Here is a 5488-nt window from a genome sequence, read left to right as displayed (position 1 = left end):
TCACTTTACTTAAGTCAGTGGTCAGTGGTATCGCCTCACTCTAACACACCTGATTCTAATTACCAGTTATCAAACTCAAAGTGGAATGTGACTGATTCTGACCAATAGAAATGGAGCACATGTGAGCGTTAACCAATCACATTCAGTGGCAAAGTTTCACCAGGTAAAGGATAGGCTATAAACACACCCTGCTTGAGGGGTACAAATCATCAGTTACTTCGTTTTATGCTGGAGCTGTGAGAGATAATTGAGCCTCTTCATCGGCTTAATCCCAACTGCCTTCACACTTAAGGTTTAGCAAACATGGTGAGTGTGAACATGACATTAAAGTGTTTTATTTCCTTGTCATGCTAAATCAAGGCAAGGCAATGCAAGGCAAGTTTATTTATAAAGCACATTTCGGACGCAAGGCCATTCAAGGTGCTTAACAGATGCAAAAACAAAAACACATCAAGAATAGAGCACACATTAAAAAAATACATAAAAAAAAGCGAATGAGAAACATGAATATAAATAAAACATAAAATAATTAAAAAGTTTAAAAAGAATAAAAATAAATAAAAATTTAAAATTACAGGTTAAAACGGAAACAGTAAAGTCTTCAGACCTGATTTAAAAGAGCCGAGTGTTGAAGCGGACCTCATATCCCGTGGAAGTTTATTCCAGAGCTTTGGTGCATTAAAACTGAAGGCTGACTCTCCCTGTCTAGTCCTTACTCTGGGGACTGTCAGTAGCCCAGTGTCAGACGATCTGAGAGCTCTGACTGGTTTATATGGGATCAGCAGGTCAGCGATGTATTTGGGGCCTAAACAAGCAGAATCAAAGCTCTGAAGTTTCTGGTGTAAAAACTGTGTTTCTGCTTTCCACAGCGTGAGTGTATCTCTGTGCACGTTGGTCAGGCTGGTGTCCAGATTGGCAATGCCTGCTGGGAGCTTTACTGCCTGGAACATGGGATCCAGCCTGACGGACAGCTGCCCAGTGACAAGATCCGCGCAGGTGGAGATGATTCCTTTAACACCTTCTTCAGTGAGACTGGAGCTGGAAAGTACGTCCCCAGAGCAATTTTTGTGGACCTGGAGCCCACTGTCATCGGTAAATTAAAATTGAATATAGATGCTGTAGTTTGATTTCATCAAGTCAAATTCTCAACTAATGAGATACTGGTTGAATATCTTCAGATGAGGTGCGCACTGGGACCTACCGCCAGCTGTTCCACCCTGAGCAGATGATCACCGGTAAGGAGGATGCTGCCAACAACTACGCCCGTGGACACTATACCATTGGCAAAGAGATCATTGACCTGGTGATGGACAGGATCCGTAAACTGGTGGGTAACTTGAGATCAAATTAAATGACATAACCGTTTATGCATATCTGATCAGTGGCTCTCCCTCTCTGTCCACAGTCTGACTCGTGCACTGGCCTTCAGGGCTTCCTGATTTTCCACAGCTTCGGAGGTGGCACCGGCTCTGGTTTCACCTCCCTGTTGATGGAGCGTTTGTCTGTTGACTACGGCAAGAAGTCCAAGCTTGAGTTCTCAGTCTACCCATCTCCTCAGATGTCCAGTGCTGTGGTGGAGCCCTACAACTCCATCCTGACCACCCACACCACCCTGGAGCACTCTGACTGTGCCTTCATGGTAGATAACGAAGCCATCTATGATATCTGTCGTAGAAACCTCGATATCGAGCGTCCTGGTTTCACCAACCTAAACAGGTTGATGAGTCAGATTGTATCTTCCATCACTGCCTCCCTTCGTTTTGATGGCGCCCTCAATGTTGATCTGACGGAGTTCCAGACCAACTTGGTGCCATATCCCCGAATCCACTTCCCCCTGGCCACCTATGCCCCTGTCATCTCTGCTGATAAGGCTTACCATGAGCAGTTAACGGTAGCAGAAATCACCAACTCTTGCTTTGAGCCAGCCAATCAGATGGTGAAATGTGACCCTCGCCATGGCAAATACATGGCCTGTTGCCTCTTGTATCGTGGTGATGTGGTGCCAAAAGATGTAAATGCTGCAATTACCACCATCAAGAGCAAGCGCTCCATCCAGTTTGTGGACTGGTGCCCCACCGGTTTCAAGGTTGGAATCAACTACCAGCCTCCCACTGTAGTTCCTGGTGGAGACCTGGCCAAGGTCCAGAGGGCTGTGTGCATGCTGAGCAACACCACTGCTATTGCAGAGGCCTGGGCTCGCCTCGACCACAAGTTCGATCTGATGTACGCTAAGCGGGCCTTTGTTCACTGGTATGTGGGTGAGGGGATGGAGGAGGGAGAGTTCTCTGAGGCCAGAGAGGACATGGCAGCTCTGGAGAAGGATTATGAGGAGGTTGGAGCTGATAGTCAGCAAGACGAAGAACAAGATGAAGATGAGTATTAAACAGGCAGAAGGAGCTATACATTGTTTTTATTCAATAAATAAAAGTTTATTATTCCTTCACTGCACTTGTGTCTCTGTAATTCCACAGGTCAGAAATACTGTTTAGAGCAGTGCAGATGGTTCTGTTTCAGTAGCTCTCACTCATTCTAAAAGACTGCTGCTATTTTAGGCAGTATTTTTTTTCTGTGATACATTGATCTTCTGTCTCTTGTCACATTACACTGTATAGGAGCCTATTCTAGAAGAATATGTTCAGCCATCAAACCAAGCTCATAAATATAAAAACACTTTTTTTCCCCTCTACCTTGTTAAAGTGGGCATTTGTACATTGGGTACACTCACAGGTAAGCCTACATATTTTTAAATACTGTAATTGCCTAAGGGGAGATTCAATTGCAAAACATGTCAGTGAAGTACTATATGCTACCCTGATAGCCTAGGCTATTTGTATCATGTAATTTACACTCACGGGACACTTTCTTAGGTACACCTGTTCAATGGCTTATAAAAACAAAAAGCCAATCACATGGCAGCAATTTAATGCATTTAGACGTGCTCAAGACAATGTACTGAAGTCAAACCGAGCATCAGAATGGGGAAGAAAGGGGGTTTAGGTGACTTTGAACATGGCATGGTTGATGGTGCACGGCAGGGTGGATCCATACTTTCTTGTTAACGCCAAATTCTGAACCTGCCATCTGAATGTCACAACTGAAATAGAGACTCATCAGACCAGGCATGATTTTTCAATCTATTGTCCAATATTGGTGATCCTGTGAGAATTGTAGCCTCAGTTTCCTGTTTTTAGCTGACAGGGGTGGCACCCGGTGGGGTCTTCTGTTGCTGTAGTCCATCTGCTTCAAGGTTGGTTGTGTTTTGCGTTCAGAGATGGTATTCTGCATACCCTGGTTGTAACGAGTGGCTATTTGAGTTACGGTTGCCTTTCTATCATCTCGAACTAGTATGCCAATACTCCATTGACCTCTGACTTCAACAAGGCATTTTATGTCCACACAAATGCCGCTCACTGGATATTTTTTCTTTTTCAGGACCATTCTCTGTAAACCCTAGATGGTTTAGAGTGAAAATCCCAGTAGATCAGCAGTTTCTGAAATACTCGTACCAGCCCTCCTGACACCCTCAACATTGCCATGTTCAAAGTCACTTAAAACCCCTTTCTTCCCCATTCTGTTGCTCGGTTTCAACCTCAATAAGTTGTCCCGTCCAGGTCTACATGCCTAAATGCATTGAGTTGCTGACATGTGATTGGCAAATTAGTAATGTGTTTAAAACAATGAAGGCCTAGGGGGAGCTACAGTAAGACAGATTTCAAATAAATCTTATAAATAAAATAAGACTTAAATGATAACATATGTATAAGATACGTCAAGGTCCGAAAAGGACCAATCTTCAAAACTACAACAAATTAGAAAAGTCTACACTTATCTTTTTTGCAATCCTGCCGTTTCAGCTTTTCAAAGTAAAACCAAATGGTCCGTCATAATCACAAATACCTCCACGGGACAGATAATAATTCCATGAAAAAATTAAATAACAATAATTACAGAAGAAACCACTACTTTTTGTGGAGGCCTTTGATATTGTAACTTAATTTTAGGCTAATAGGCCTACTTTTATAATTATGATTTTAACCAAAAATTTACAAACATTTTGTGTAACAAGAATGTTAAGAGAATATGATCACACCTACAGTAAGTTTGTAAGATTTGTCTTTACCCTATTTTATGAGATATTAAACTAAAAATAATCAATATTGTGTTTTTCCTAAAATATTATGACATTTAAGACTAACTTGACAATAAATGCATGCAAACCAATTAAGGCCCATATAGTCCATGGGGGGTTGATCGGTATCATCTGGAGGGCAAATGCTATCATTGTTTTAAGGCAAGGTATAAACCCCTAGTACTAGAAAAATCACGATAGCAGGGGTGGGTTAGTAGCAAAATCACTTTTTTCAGCTCATGAAGTTACTGACCCCCTAAGATAAATTGCGTTTTTGGAATCCGGTGTATATCTGGTGTAGGCTCATGGTAGGGATATTGTATATATTCTGTATGTAATATGTTGCTTGGTATCACTGGAAAGGGGACCTTTAAGGCTTTCATTTAAGCCCAGTACTGAATCTGTCTGACAAACACAGAGGTCACATGACTTCTTTAAAGCAGAAATATAACACATTTTCTCACAAGTTCCGCCGAAACAGTATGCTTTCTTTTATTCCTGTTGAATGAAAGAACACCAGGGACACAAAACTTAACAACTTCAGTACTCAAGGCACTCTGATGATTCAGAAAATGTATAATACAGTATACCCTTACTATTTATTTGTGAGAGGTGATTGTGAGCCTTAGATTAGACTTGTACAACCAGCTGAAGTCTTCAAAATAGAATGGAGTGGATAGAATGGACAAATATGGAGCCCTATTAGTCCCGCAGATATGTGAATGCATTTTGCTTTTTTTGATACAAACATGAGCTCTGCTACACTGTTAGAGCATGCCCTAAGGAAGATTTTTGGCTATAGGGCCATCGCCAATTTCCTCCTATGTATTACTAATTTTTTCAAGCTTTGGGCATTAATATTAATTTCTTTGTCTAGTTATTACCTCATTATGTATCTAGGCTACTGCTTTAATGCTAACTTGTTTGTCTTCTCTTTCCTCACTGCATCACAGAGGTCAAAAAGTGGAAATAATCACACCCACAACACCCTGACAGAGCTCTGGATTTATTTATTCCTTTTGGAAAAAGGAACAACACATCATTCATTTAACATAAAAAATAGAATAGACAATTTTTTAAGCTTTAGTGAATGACTAATTGTGGCCAAAAGGAATAAGCACCATTAGATGACCCACACCACATTTACAGAATATACAGCAAATCTCAGCGGCAGATTAAAGTGGACCTGGTCATTCATTATGTTTGGTTGGACTGGACAGCATCTTCTGTCGATGTTTTCCATTAAAAAGATCACAAAAGGGAATCAAGTTTGTGAATTTGATTAACGTTGTGGCAGTTGTGACAGTTAAAAAAAAAAAAAGTTTGAATTGTTTTCTTCTGAGCGTGTTTGTTGAGGGA

The 5488-nt window shown here is 41.2% G+C and overlaps 1 pseudogene across 1 annotated transcript; it reads left to right on the top strand.

The window, feature by feature from the left end:
* Positions 1–303: 303 nt before the first annotated feature.
* On the top strand, positions 304–2383 carry LOC307263443 (tubulin alpha-1C chain-like; annotated as a pseudogene). Its single transcript has 3 exons — positions 304–312; positions 870–1092; positions 1179–2383. The product of its transcript is annotated as a tubulin alpha-1C chain-like (transcript).
* The last annotated feature ends 3105 nt before the right edge of the window (positions 2384–5488 follow it).

The sequence above is a fragment of the Ammodytes marinus genome (genome assembly GCF_949987685.1).
Source record: "Ammodytes marinus genome assembly, chromosome: 16".
Taxonomy (NCBI): Eukaryota; Metazoa; Chordata; class Actinopteri; order Uranoscopiformes; family Ammodytidae; genus Ammodytes; species Ammodytes marinus.
Note: the sequence above shows the minus strand (reverse complement) of the source record. Positions and strands in the feature narration are given on the sequence as shown.